Here is a 15,238-nt window from a genome sequence, read left to right on the forward strand (position 1 = left end):
GAAAGAGGATGAAAGGTAGGAAGGCGAGCGAAGAAGTAGACGGTTGGTAAGCATGTGCTTGCTCCAACCTCCCCTTTCTCTCCTCCTTTCTCGATCCGCCTCTGGCAAGCCCGTTAGGCTAACTTGGGAGTTCTATTTGCGTCTTGACTTCTTACGTCTTGCCCCCTCCATCCCCCCAGCCGGTCCGTTTCCCTCTTCAGCATCCCCCCGGGGAGAGGCTCGCCGTCTATCTAGCAACGGCCGGTCAGCAACGCGGTCAGACCTAATCCGAATTACCGATGCCACCGTGTGTGGAAAGCTTGGAAGGATTCCCGAACTTTCTGCCTCTCTGTTTTCCGGTCCGAGACGCGATAACCGATGATACAGTCGTGCCTCACGGCTACCCACGAGCTAGGAGAGCTCTATTAGACCTGTCCGCTGTCAACGTCCCATCCGATCGATCGGATTCTCGAGATCGGCAGGGATCCATGGTCTGTCCCGATGGGATGGAAACGTTCCAAGTACAGGGACACTGTGGATGGAAGAATCTTCCGATGGTGGAATATTCTGGGAGGTGAAGATCTAGCTTGGAGAACCGCGGATGACCCGGCTGACCTAATTGAGCGGTATAGGCTGATTTAGCCGCGGGGTTTGGCTTGGTCTCGCTGGTTCTTTGTTCTTTTGCACGGGGGTTAGGACGCGTAGGTACAGCGTGTACAGGGTGTTCATAAAATAAGCGTATAAATGCTAATGCGGGTAACCAGTGGACTCTGGGACAGAGCCGGTTGCGTAATCGGTTTACGCAAGATCCACCTCTATGAAAGAGATCGCTGGGATTCCACGGGAGCGCGAAAAATGTTTCAAAATTCCCGTATTACCTCGCGTCTCCGTGCCAGACATTCCCGGCCGCGCTTCGCTCCTGCAATTCCGCTCTCGTTCACGGCGCGGCGCGCGCGCGCGGAAGCTCTTGGCAGGCCGCTACTCGCGGAGAGGGTTCCCGCGGGCGTAACCGTGTCCTCTAACTGGATTATCGCGTCCTAACGCGATAACGATCGCGTCGACACCTCGTTCCGCGTCGGAGACCATAATATCCCGGCTAGACACGCCATCGCTGTCGCGTTAGATTCAATCATCGCGCGAACAACGCCGATAACCCGATTTTCCAGCGTAGCATGAGCGTGAAATAAGAAGTTCCGCGAACTGCCATCCGGCGTAATAATATATCAATAAATGGGGAGGAGCGCGATTAAGATGCAGCCGGCGCTGTCAATAAAAATCGCCATAACGAGTAGGCGCTGCGGCGGCGCGCGCGCGCACGCCAGCGCGATTTTATCTGGAAACCACTTATCGGGAGTATTTCTTGCTGTCTAATAGCGTGCGATTATCAGTAGCGCTGCGTGCCAGCCCCGATAATTGCGAGACGAGCCGGCGAACAACGCCGGTAATGATCTTCGTAACGGCCGCCGCCATCGCAGATTTGACGTTCGATTACGGCGACTGGTTCCGATACCTCGAACCGAATTACGCGAACAGGCATTAACGGATTCACCTGGAGCATCGGTCGAGGATTCTAGGTCAGGTGTGCCGATCTTACGACGGGGATCGGAGGTGAGACGCGAGGAGTATCCGCTTAGGGGAGCTTCCTTGGTTACTTCGGTGTAAAACAGTGCAGGGGTTCTCAAACTTCCTGCAACGCGAGGCTTGATTCGATGGAAGGTATCGTAACTGAAATTCGATTCTTTTAATTATGTTGGACATCGTTTTTTACAGCAAAGAAATTATTGCGTGGACAATGACACTGGTGTCATACACGTGGAGTAAAGTTTAACACTGATTTGATTTAATTCGATTTATTTTTGTAGAGTGGCATAATACCCTGGCAGAGTACGAAGTTATTAAAAATAAAGAAATGTGAATGAACCAAATAATAATTTACACTTTTATCTATAATATTATTGAGAAGGAAATAATGACAGAATAAATGTCACTTATTGATAGTTTGACTAGAAACTGTCATTATATATTTTAGTATTTATTATTTTATTTTATCATATTTTAGTTTGACTAGAAACGTGGGTGAAGACAGTGGCATACGCATGGGGTAAAATTTGAAATTGATTTCATTTAATTCGATTAATTTTTGTAGAGTGACATAGTACCCTGGCAGAGTACGAAGTTATTAAAAATAAAGAAATGTGAATGAACCAAATAATAATTTACACTTTTATCTACAATATTATCGAGAAGGAAATAATGACAGAATAAATGTCACTTATTGATAGTTTGACTAGAAACTGTCATTATATATTTTAGTATTTATTATTTTATTTTATCATATTTTAGTTTGACTAGAAACGTGGGTGAAGACAGTGGCATACGCATGGGGTAAAATTTGAAATTGATTTCATTTAATTCGATTAATTTTTGTAGAGTGACATAGTACCCTGGCAGAGTACGAAATTATTTAAAATTGCTCTCAATTTTTGCATATAATAAAATGTAAAGAAAGCAGAAAATAATTTACACTTTTATTTACAATATTATCGAGAAGGAAATAATGACAGAATAAATGTCACTGGGTTTGGCTAAAAACTTTCTGCCAGAGGTGATAGAACCTCGGTTTCCAAATATACCTAAATAACTATTTCCCTCTTCATTAATATTTTCTCCATTTATTTCTGATTTATCAGTACCCTGGAGACTCTTTAAAACTAACACGTCTCATGATCCATGTTACCACGTAGCTTAAACGAGTTTGTCACGAAGTTGAGTTAAATACAACACAAAACCAAGTAATTACTTTTATCGAAGGTGCATTATAATTAATTTTAATTAAGCTCCTTCGTCGCCTTTCTCATTACCTTCATGAACCCCCACAATTATCGGTGGACCTATTCAGAAAGGGCAAAATAGCGTCAAGACTGACAGATCCCCGATTCCGTGCTTAAATAAACTCCCAAACACGAAAATCGTGATAGCTTAACCCTTATCGCTCCAAGTGTGCCTCTCGGGCACCACCGATGGTGCCTGAATTATAATTAATATAAACATTCTAATCAAAATTATAATACTTCTGAGATGAATAGAGATTATTCTGAATGACTTTGATATTATTATTTACACGTCATTGTATTATTTAAAATCTAACACTTAAGAACTTGCAAGTGGAAGTATGACGAGAATAAGTTGGAGTTGCCGGGCGATATTCATAATTAAAAGTCGGAGCGTTAAGGGCTAAAATTAATATTCTCGCTGCTCTCAATGAAATTTAATCGGACGACGAGCATGGCGATATTCCCGGAAGGAAACAGCGTTTCCGCTTGTTCGCCGACGCATTGTTCGAACTCGCTAAATCCCGCAGCCACGCGAACCGGAATCCGTCGGGTAATTGCGAAACGAGCGATCCGAAAGTAGCCTAGCTAGCATAACTTACGCGAAGCAAAGCGAAATGAGAATAGATTCGTCATGCGGCGCGTCCAAACGGCAGCGAAACACGGTTGCTGGCTCTCGTTGCTGATGCTTCTTCTGCTTCCGCGAAATTGTTGTGCACGTTGCTAGCTGCGTCAGTGGTTCTTCAACGTTCATGTATAATCTCCACGAGTCTCGATCGGGGGACTAAATAACCGTAAATCATAGCTTGCACATGAACGATGGTAGATAAAGCGCGGAATTTCATCGACACCTCTGGCACTTGTCTGGTATAATTTTCTGAAATGTTCCATCGTATAATAGAAGCAGCCTATGGATCATCTATCGCGATAAGACTCTATCAAACTGTGAAAAGCAGAAGCTCGAAGACTACTGTGCATCGATTTAAAAATCCTTGACAGCGAGTACCGTTATCAAGGCTGATCGAGGAGTACCGATTAGTCGCGCCCGCCATCTTGGTGAACAATTCGCGCGAAGACGATGCCATCAGCGGTGAAGCAGTGGCTGATGGCCTATCGGGGGTTTATTTCGCAAAGATTCGATGGTCTACCGACCATTTCGCGCGGTGTCCGAGGATCGGGTATTATTAACAGTGACTTCGAGGCAAGACAAACTCGAGGGTCGATAAATCGAGCGTTCGCCAGCGTTAAACGCTGGTACAAGCAGTATAATCGGAGTAACAAGCCGATTTCCGTCAGCCGGTCTCGTTCTTGGGGACATTGGCAGCCGTCGCGTTATTATTTTAACGTGAACATTCTGGCGATCCTCACCAAGATAAATAACAATGCTTATGCAACGTCCGCGTAATGTCCGTGCTTCAAGGATACCTCGTCCCTCTTCTCCGAAATTCCGTAGCCGTGCATTTTATGCCCTCGTTCCATGCCGCGATTTCGCATCCATTGTCTCTGCATTAAATACAACCTTTTTTCAATTTCTGTTTCAGGTAAGCGAGCTTCCTGTGTTTCATGTACGGTCAGTGGAGTACGAGGCTTGGTGGTAACGCGGCTGATCAGTCGTAACACGGTATGAGAATGAATGTTAATACTTTTTAAGGGGTAAAGGGTTGTTGGCAAATATTTTTAGACCGAGGAGTGTTTCTTTTAAGTGACTTTGAGGCTTGTAATTCAATTTTCAAAGATTCGGGAAAGTATAGGGAAGCTTTTGTATTTTCAAAGCCCCAGTTCCAAGCTTTTCCGTGAATTCTTAGTATTACTAGGAAGCTTGAGAAATTGGCCATTAAATGGTAACACGGTATGAGAATGGAAGTTAATAGTTTCTGAGGGATGAGGGGTTTTGGCAAATATTATTAGACCGAGTAGTGATTCTTTTAAGTGACTTCGAGGTTTGTGATTCAATTTTCAAAAATTAGGGGGTGTTTAGGGAAGCTTTTGTATCTTCAAAGCCCCAAGTTCCAAGCTTTTCCGTGAATTCTTAGTATTACTATGAAGCTTGGCAAATCGGTCATTTAATGGTAACAAGGTATGAGAATAAAACTTAATAATTCTTAAAGGAATTAATTTGGGGTTTTAGCAAATATTTTTTTACCGAATGGCAATTCTCTTAATCGACTTTGAGACTCGTAATTCAATTTTCGAAGATTGGGTGAAGTATAGGGAAACTTTTGTATCTTCAGAGTACTGGTTCCAAGCTTTTTCGTGAATGCTCAAAATTACTAGGAAACTTGACAAATCGTTGCCATTTAATGGTAACACGGTATGAGAATACAAATTAATAATTCCTAAAAGGTGAGGGGCTTTAGCAAATATTTTTTGACCAAGTAGTGATTCTTTTAATCGACTTCGAGACCCGTGGCTGATGTTTCAAAGAAAATTCGGTGGAGTACAGGAAACGTTTTCAAATCTTGTTGCGAATACTCAAAATTACGAATAACAGCAGATTTTATAACGATACTCGCGTGTACTTGTATAAATATTTATAAGGGAGATAACACACGATGAGATTACTATATTTCGAGATATTACTTATAATATCTACTATAAGGTGATCAATTTCAGATAAAATTAATCGTTAATAAGATATACTTGATACATCTAATTTTATTTATATAATTACAATAATTAATTATTACCTAGACACTCGAATCATAAACGATTCATCGATATTTCGTAGTTTTTAGGGAATCATATTCGATAAATATCTCGAAATTATAAAACGGTACAGAGATACGGAGGTTTCACTATGCTTAGATCATTTCACGAGATGTATACGCGTTTCGTCTTTCTCTAAGAGTTGATTCGAGGATGGAGAAGAGCTCGGAAGTTAAGCGAGCTAATGACGAATCGGATAAAGGCGCATCCTTGGATGCAGTTACTATACCTGGCGCAGCGGAAAACCGCAATCTGGCCGAGGGAGGAATTTCTTGAAAATTGATCCTGCATAGGCCCTTGAACGTGGAATAGAGAAAATTCTCAACGACCCCATAATCGTTATGCTAGGAACGTTAATTTCATCGCATAATTTTCTTACACACGGCTGAAGAAAGTAATCGAGGTCGTTTGGGAAGCGTCACAGCCATTTCGACTCTTTTGAAACGTCATTTGCATCCTCTTACGTATTCTTAAAATTTAATTTATCCACTCATTATCGATCATACCGTTCCAATTTATTATAACGAGGACTCGTAATCGTTAACGATTCTCTTTTCTCGCGAATAAATAAAATCTTGGCTATAGAGGACTAAAATTTGAATTTCAAAATTATATATCTATTTATATTAGGTGATCGTAAATTGCTAGAGAATTTTATTATTTAAATGACAAATGAAGATGAAGATAGTAGAAGGCTAATATGTCAGTATATTTGTCCACGAATCGTCAGTATGGAGAAAATCAGGGAAAATTTACTCGTTCTCCTCGTTTCAAGAAACTCCACTCTGTCCACGACAGACAAATTGACGTTCGATTATAGTTTAACGCCGCTCTAAACCGGAAACGAAGACAGCGTGACGAGTGTTTCGATAACACTGCACGGAACACGTCTTCGCAGCGTCATCGAACCACTCACGCCGTCGTAAATATTTGAAAAGCTGTAACTTCGTATTTATGTCTCCATCTTTCGCGTCTCGTCTCTATAATATCATCAATCGACGATTTCAAACGATCGCTATATCTCTTTTGATATATTCCAGAGAATACAAAACCGAATCTTCGTTACTTCAAAAATCTATCGTCACAGAAATAGAAATATCTTTGAATCTACTTTATCTCGACTTCCCGTTACTTCCATATAGTACAGTATTTATCTACACTCCCTAATTGAGAAAATCTACAAGAAAAAAGATATCGCAATCATCTACAATTTCAAAATTTACTGTCACAAATTGAATCTTTGTTATTTCAAAAATCTATCGTTAAAGAAATAAAAATCTCGACTTCCCGTTACTTCCATATGGTGCAATATTTGTCTACACATCCTTGTTGGCAGAATTTCCAAAAAAGAAAAAAAGAAAGATATGGCAATCATTTAAAATTTCAAAATTCACTGTCACAAACCGAATCTTCGTTACTTCAAAAACCTATCGTCAGAAAAATAAAAATCTCGACTTTTCGTTACTTCCATATAATACAATATTTATCTACATTCCCTAATTGACAGAATCTACAAAAAAAAAAAAAAAAAAAAAAAAATATGGCAATTGTCTAAAATTTCAAAATTTACTGTCACAAACCGAATCTTCATTACTTCCATATAGTGCAATATTTATCTATATATCCTCGTTGACAGAATCCACAAAAAAAAAAAAAATGTCAATCATCTAAAATTCCAAAATTCACTGTCTCAAACCGAATCTTCGTTACTTCAAAAATCTATCGTCGCAGAAATAAAAATCTCGACTTTTTGTTACTTTCATATAGTTATCTACACAATATTTATCTACACACCCTCGTTGACATAATCTACAAGATAGAAAATATGACAATCATCTAAAATTTCAAAATCCACTGTCACATAATTTTATCTAAAATTTAGGAGTGTGAGAACCATAATTTTTCCCCCATAAGAATTCACCCCGTGATCGACGTGTCATCAAGTACCAGTGGATGGTACCGCGTTTGCCTCTTAACGAGAACGCAGTTAGGTATAGTCGCTATGTTCTAGAGACCTGTCGGTCCTATTCCTCATCTTTATTTTCGTGTTACGAGAGGAAGTTTGGACGCGGATGCTATCCAGCAGCTATTAACCGGTAACTAGCGCTCCTAAATTCGAGCGACACTTTCTATTTCGGTGCGTGTTACGAGCACACAGCTCGCTGACAAGCGCACGGACGTCGTCTCATTTTGAAAGTGGCCACGTGGGCGGAAGGGCTGCCGCGGCCAGCCCTGCGAGTTAAAGGGTGAAACGAGCTTTCTCGCGCATCGATTTCCTGGGTACGTGCTCCGAGGGGAATCCGTCGACCCAATTCTTCGCGATGTCAACAACGACGGTTATTTTCGAGCGGCTCTATTCTCGATCGAAAAAAGGATTTATTTTCGAGCCGATCCGTTTTCGATCCAACATTCGAGCGTGCTCCCAACCGCGATTTCATCTACTTTCTCATATTTTTCAGCGCCATTCTATGGACCCTACATCGTGATTTAAGTACGATACACAGGTCCAGGGAGTGACGGAACATTTTGCAATTGGTAAATTCATTTTTGTCGTCATAAGTGATAATAAATGTCAGAATTATTATACTTGACAGAAAATTGCTCGAAATTGAATTTATTTCGATATACCTCCTATGTATACGCGTTATTTTCTTCGGAATTGCAAGTTTAGGTTCCACAAGCATCCACTTATAAATTAAAAGAGAAACAGTATACACCATGGCACGAAAAGCGTAAAAACCCTCACCAGGGTTACCACGATATAATTTATAATTCAACAGAAAAATATAGGAGTCCCTGGTGTGCACACACGACCGAGCTACAACGTTCTTCCGTCGAGAAATAGAGTATTCTAATTTTGCTAAAATATTAATTCTCACTCGCACGTGTCCATAAAATATATACTTGATAGACTTTCTTTATATCTCCAGAAAAGTCCATTTTCAGCAACCGCGTACACCTAAAATGGCTGAAACAAAAATAGAATTCGCAAAGTTAGCTTCTTCGTCAGCAGCAAAGACGTTATCGATAAAATCGGATTAAAATTTCTAAAGTAGGTGGTAAAACGGAATCGTAATTATCAAGGATCTTATTCTAATAACTGACCTGGGTAGAGGAAGTCGCATTTTTCTGAGCTGTGATCGAAGGAAAGCGAAATTGTTGCCGTGTCGCGTCTAACTGCTGGCACAAATCTTCTCCCTTCCTTTCTATTCGAGTTTCCGTCGGGCGTTATGCAACCAATCCCCAAACGGGGTTTGCACTACCAAACATCCGTGGCATGTTGTCGCTGGTACATTCCTAACACCCGGTATGGCGTCCAGCTTTTAGGCTAGCCCGTCGCAAGCCCGCGGCCGCGCTTCGCCAAAATTCGAACGGAATACCTCCTCGCGACCGTCCTAATTGTCCATCTAAAACCGTTTGCCCGTTCGCTATAATTAACCCGCGCCGGTGGGACTCGCGTGAAAAAGTCGCCTGTCTTGTCTGTCTGCCTGTCTGTCTGTCTTCTGGCCTTATGGCCGAGTCGCTCGAAATTAAGGGGAATTATGACAGAGCGTGGTCGATGAGCGTGAAGCCGTTTTCGAACGGGGCTTACTTATCAGTTCCGCGCGGTCGTCTTCGTGAAAGACGTATAAATACGTCGAGATCGTCCCTGGACGTTCGTTTAATCACGCACGGCCAGTTGTTGGCAGGACCGAGCTTATTAAGCTCTGGCCACGCCTGAACGTTACAGATCAAACTTGGGAACACGGTTTAATAAGGATGGTATTAATACACAGCCTATTTTCTGGCGCGAAATATCATTCTAACGCTTCGTCCTCTGCAATAACGACTGTATCATCAGCACGGAGTCAGCGAGTCGCAGTCAACGCTCGATCTCGTTTCCCCTCCAACATTTCCATCCCGAAATTTTGCTGTCGCAGATTCAAAGATTAGGAAACGAACACAGTGCCTCGGGTATTCTGTGAGACGGTAATTTTAATAAAGAATAAAGAAAATAAGGGATATGATACAATTTTTATGGATACAATTTAGTCAGATGGCTGGCAAAAGGCTTGACCCATCAAGTGTCCATATGCAGCGAAGAACAGGAGTCAAGAAAGAATAATCGGTTGGCCTGTTACAGCTCTCAATTGTTTTATATCGGTTCCAAACGTCGGAGACTTTAACACTTTGACTGTCACGGTAGTCATTTCTGGCTGGAGCGCTTGAATTATTTACAATTGTAAAAATTGAATGAAAATTGACAGATAGTTGGCTGTCAACTGTTACCAAAGCGCCGTCGATTGTCACCCGTGACTGCCAGTAACATAAACGCTCCATTGGATAAGAATGTTGTCTTATGTCACCAATTTATTATTATTTTGTCAATTTAAGGCTTCTAATAACAAAAATACTCCCGTCGCGTCCATAGTGAAGCTCGTGATTTAGGTTTGACAGTTAAAGGGTTAAAGTCGATCGTGGTAAATGCTTTCTCAACTTCGACGCCATTATTAGTCAATTGTTAACCGTTACCAAGGTGGTCACTGTTATCTTATATCATTAATTTATTATTATTTTGCTATTATTTGTTTCGAATAATAAAAATGGCGTCCTAAGCGAAACATGTGATTTCGACGTGGCAGTCAAAGGATTAGGGTAGTTGAAGTTTGATAGATTAAGGCCTTTAACTTGAGCTGGGTCGCATTTATAGGGTGCTTCACTGGGTATGACAAGAGTTATCATAGATAAAACGATCCAAATTCTTGTAGACGACGCCTCGAGCTGGCAAGATGGCTCCCGCGATGTGGCACACACGTCGAGATGCTTTTGTTCCAAAATCGCCAGCGATGTACACCACGTCGATGAACATTTATCGCAGAAATAAAAATAACGTGGGCTGCATGTCGGCTAATAACCAGATCATTCATTTCTCGAGCTATATTCCCAGAGTGTCTGGCGTCGCATAGTGTCATCGATATCTTGGAAATATTTCAGAATCGACACAGTTATCTCATGACGTCAATGTGACACCTTACCACGTGTTACACTGTAACGTATGGCACCGCAACCGTGAGTTTATTGCTAGCACAAGTGGTTGAGACAAAAGTGACAATGCGTAACATTGTCCTTCGACATTTGCAATTTGCAATTCCGTTTCTTTACTATTCGATAATAGATCTTCCCCTTTGGAAATGATTTTTCCTTCCTTTTTCTCTCTCCTTTGAGGAATATCGCGACAGGTATTATACGAGGCGAGATTAAAAACCTGCTCGGCCGTTTCGCTACCTGAAAGAGATCGCCCCGAGCGCGAGACGATAGCAGGATCTCGGTTCTAATTTCGCCTTTTAAGCTTTCGACGCGTTTACGCCTGCGTAATCGACTCTCGCTGCTCATCGAACGAATAAGACCAAAAACGCCGGCTCGATCTGAAACACGACAAGGAGAGACAAAGAGCGAACGCGGGGTTGGGGCGATGAGAAGCGGAATAAAGGTGCGAGCGGAGCGAGAGAGAAGGGTACAGGGATGCCGTTTAATTCTTCAGCGGCGAAAGGGGGGCGACTGTGTATTACGAGGCTTGCTTGAAATAATGAGCAGCGAGGAGTCAGCGAATTTTCGAGAGAGCTCAATCAACCGGCATAATATCGCTACATGCACGTCATTACCCCACCCCGAGGAATATTAATTACTCGACCAGCTAGCCAGCCCTTATCTCCTCCCTTCCACCGGCCATTATCTGCCCTTTCCGTCTCGGCCTCTTTACCGCTGCTTGCTACACGATTGACATAATTGTTAAACGGACCCGACCAGCATCACCCGTTCGTTCGAGTCCGAAAACTTTTCCCTCCAACGGTCTTCCAATATCCGACCAGCCGTGTAGCTTGACGACTCTTTTGCAGCACTCCGCGGGACATCTCCGGGGGTCTGATAAGCCTGACTCGAATTATGCTCGGGTTGCGGAGTACGTGGTATCGAGGAGGGCTCGATCGAACGAGGATCGTGTGAAAATTGAACGGACGAGGAGAAATATCTGAGTTTGAATAGCGAAGGAAGATGAGGAGGAAGACACAAATGAGTATTAACCCTTTGCACTCGATAATCTTATCGTTGCAGAAACATAGTAATTCGAAGACTTTCTGCCACGAAGTCGACGATATCTCTAAAACGGTAAATAAGAAATCGTATGCAAATTAAAATGTAGAATTATTTTACTTCGATATTCCACGCATCGTTGGGTAATTGTAAATTTGATATATTAATTAACATCCATCTTTAGAATCTGATTAAATGACAAGGAGAGTGCAAGTCCTTCGGGACATCGATTTAATTAAAACTTTGTAGGTTTGTAGATTTCGTCATGCAGTTCAAGAATATATATCATTATAGCCACCACTACTCGAATTTTTGAGATATTTTCGATTAAAGTTTTATTACTTCGGTAACTACTGATTTATTTCTTGTCGTTTTCAAGTAGTGATTTGACTTAATAGCGACACCCGAAAATTCCTATGATGCAGGTCCGGGGTTCGACTCCCATCTCTAGTTTGTTCTTCTTCTTCAATCTCGAATGCAAAGGGTTAATATTCGTTTCATATGCGGAAAAAATTGTATTAATTCTGAGAATAGAAGGTTCCTTCGTAGGTGAAGGAATTAGAGAATACTATTATGTGGAATTTCACTTGGATTGTGGAAACTCGTAATTCCTAATATTAAAATTTTTATTATTTTAAGAAGATGTTTCTTTGTAATATTTCTTTTAAATTTTACATGAAATTTTTCGTTTCTTTAAAATTATATCTTATTTCGTGTTAACCCTGTGGAGAGTCTTTACACGTTTAGCAGAAATTCCACATTATAGTATTCTCCAATTTTACATTTTAATTTTCATACGATTTCTTATTTACCGTTTTAGAAATATCGTTGACTTCATAGCAGAAAATCTTCGAATTATTATTTTCCTGTTACGAAAAAATTGCCCAATGCAAAGGATTAAAAACGCCGAATTTCGGAAGTCCGAATTTCGCTGCAAGAAAGTAACGCGGGCGTTGGCGCTAGGTGTACCAAGATGGCGGCGACGCGTCGGCGATCGGCAGAGATCGCAGTGAAATGGAAGCAGGAATTCGGCGACGTTCCGACGCGTTTGGAAAAATGCGATTCCGCTCGGTACCGGTTCTCGCGCGATCCCGGCTAAGCTCGTAACGCGCGCGCTTTTGCCGCGTTCCGCGAGCGGACAAAGCGACCGGGCCCGATAAGTGTATCGTCGCGACAATTATAACGGGAGGTCGTTTATTTCGGTTATTTGCTTTGGGCGTACGCGGCCCGCTTGTCGTTACCACCCACGATTTTGTTTACGCCGCGAGGCCATTGTTGGGATTATGCGCGCGTGACAAACGAGCCAGCCGCTCGGCCCGCGTGTACGCCTCGCGTCCTCGTATTTGTTCTCCGTGTCAAACGCCTGGGTTAAAATTACGGCGCGCCTTCGGAAAATTCTCCTACGGTCTTGCCGCCGATTAGGAGGTACAAGGTACACACTGTGTCGCTATTACGCGAAACAAGTTCAGGATATGCGCGCCGAGGAGCATCCTTGTTGATCGTTGGCTCACGATAAATCTGCACTCGCGAGGAGGAGAGTCTCGAGTCTCGCGTATCTTCGAGATATCGCTCTTTAATGCTGAATTTACGATTTGGCAGAATTTCCTCCTTTTGGTGAATAGGAAAATTGGCAAGGATTGTTTTTACACCTATTATTGCTGATCGAGTAAATTCTTATAGGAAAATTGTCATAGGGGGTGTATTGATATATTTATTTCTGTTTAGATTGTTTATTAGACATTTTAATTGTCGTCTATGTTTTTTAATTATTGTCGAATTTACAATTTGGGAGAAGAATTTTCTCATTTCGGTGAATAGGAAAATTGTCAAAGGTTGTTTTTAGCCCTATTATTGCTGAGTGAGTAAATTCTTATGGGAGAATTGTCATGGGGTGATGTATCGATATATTTGTTTCTGTTTAGAGTGTTTATTAGATATTTTAATCGTCATCTATATTTTTTAATTATTATCGTCCTTTGCACTCGATTTTTTCGCTTTTTTCAAATATTTCAGAATGAAAAGGTGATTTCATTTCAGCTTGTTGATGTAGAAAATTCCGTCGACTTCGAAGGGTTAAATTTCTGAACATCCCTTATTTCTATTAGAGTTTGGATAAATTCCTTACTTTTCCTCCAGCTTTTTAAGATTCGCGTTTACTTATATTTCCTTAATAAATACCTTGCAACTCAGTACATAAATAAACTGGAATTTTCTTCTTAATACTGTAGAAAATTCAACTTCGTGACAATTTCAAAGCTTGGACTCGCCACTTATAATATACAATCCTCGACTGTAGATGGTTAAAGTTCTGAACATCCCTTATTTTTATTAGAATTCGTATAAATTCCATATCTTTTCTCCAACTTTTTAAGATACACGTTTATTTATATTTTCCTAATAAATACCTTGCAACCCAGTATATATTGTAAATAAACTGGAAATTTTATCCAATTACCGTAGAAAATTCTGTCAACTTCGTGACAACTTCAAAGCTTTGACTCGCCATTTATAAAATGCAATCCTCGACTTCAAAGGGTTAAATTTCTGAACATCCTTTATTTTTATTAGAATTCGTATAAATTCCATACCTTTCCTCCAACTTTCTAAGATTCGTATTTATTTATATTTTCCTAATAAATACTCGCAATCTAATAAATAAATCTAATAAATAATCTGAAATTTTTTGGAATTGCGATACGCGGAATTCCCTCGTGCAGTCGCGGAAATATATACATCGCGAGTTGAAACGCGATTTCCTGTTGAATTCGCAGAGCCGATCGAATGAATTTACAGCATCGCGAAGTGATAAAGTTCGATGACGCGCGTTAAAGGAATTTTCCGTCATTTCGAACAATGGCGATCGGATGGAGATCGAACGTGGTGTCCGGATAAGCTGCGACGGATAATTATTCGACGTAAATAGGAAATCGACTTAGCGGAACGGGTGCGTAATATGTTTACCGTAATTAGTATTAAACTGCCACGTGATATGCTTCTCTTATGCTGGGTGGAAATAAGTTTCTCCGAACGATCGGTTACAGATAAATACCGATTCACCGTTTACACTCGCGAACCTGTACGCGAGATCATTGACTAATTAGGCCGCGTGAATCAGTGAATTGTTCTTCCTACAACTGTATTTAGTAAGTGTCTAATAATACCTTCTTCGAAGCTATTAAAAAACCAGTCGCTCATTCCAATCTCGATTTAGAACCTGAATATTTCAGTCCAATTCTTTTAACACTCATGACAGTATATAGAGTGATCACTGGTGATCGTCGATGACTTTATCGATTAGTCCTTTATGGCTCGAATGGTGGTATATAATACTCTATTCCAATTAGTTCGCAGTGGTGAACCTAATTTGAAAATATATATCGCTTTTTGTTTATATTTGCATCGATACAATTGTGGTATTGGTGTTATGAGAGTGCGAGTGTTGGTATTATTATGTGTGTGAATGGTATTGAGGTAGAATAAATGAAAGTTATTTGCTATGATATTAATATAATATGTGCGAGTGGAATCTAATGTGAATGTCAATAAAAATATTTAGAAGAATGTGACAGAGTATCGTATGCAATGTGTTAACAGGATTAGATGATTGCGCTTCCTTTATAAAATTGTATAAAATAATTATTATTATTTATTAT

The sequence above is a fragment of the Eufriesea mexicana genome, unplaced genomic scaffold (assembly GCF_001483705.2).
Source record: "Eufriesea mexicana isolate 0111107269 unplaced genomic scaffold, ASM148370v2 scaffold762, whole genome shotgun sequence".
Lineage (NCBI taxonomy): Eukaryota > Metazoa > Arthropoda > Insecta > Hymenoptera > Apidae > Eufriesea > Eufriesea mexicana.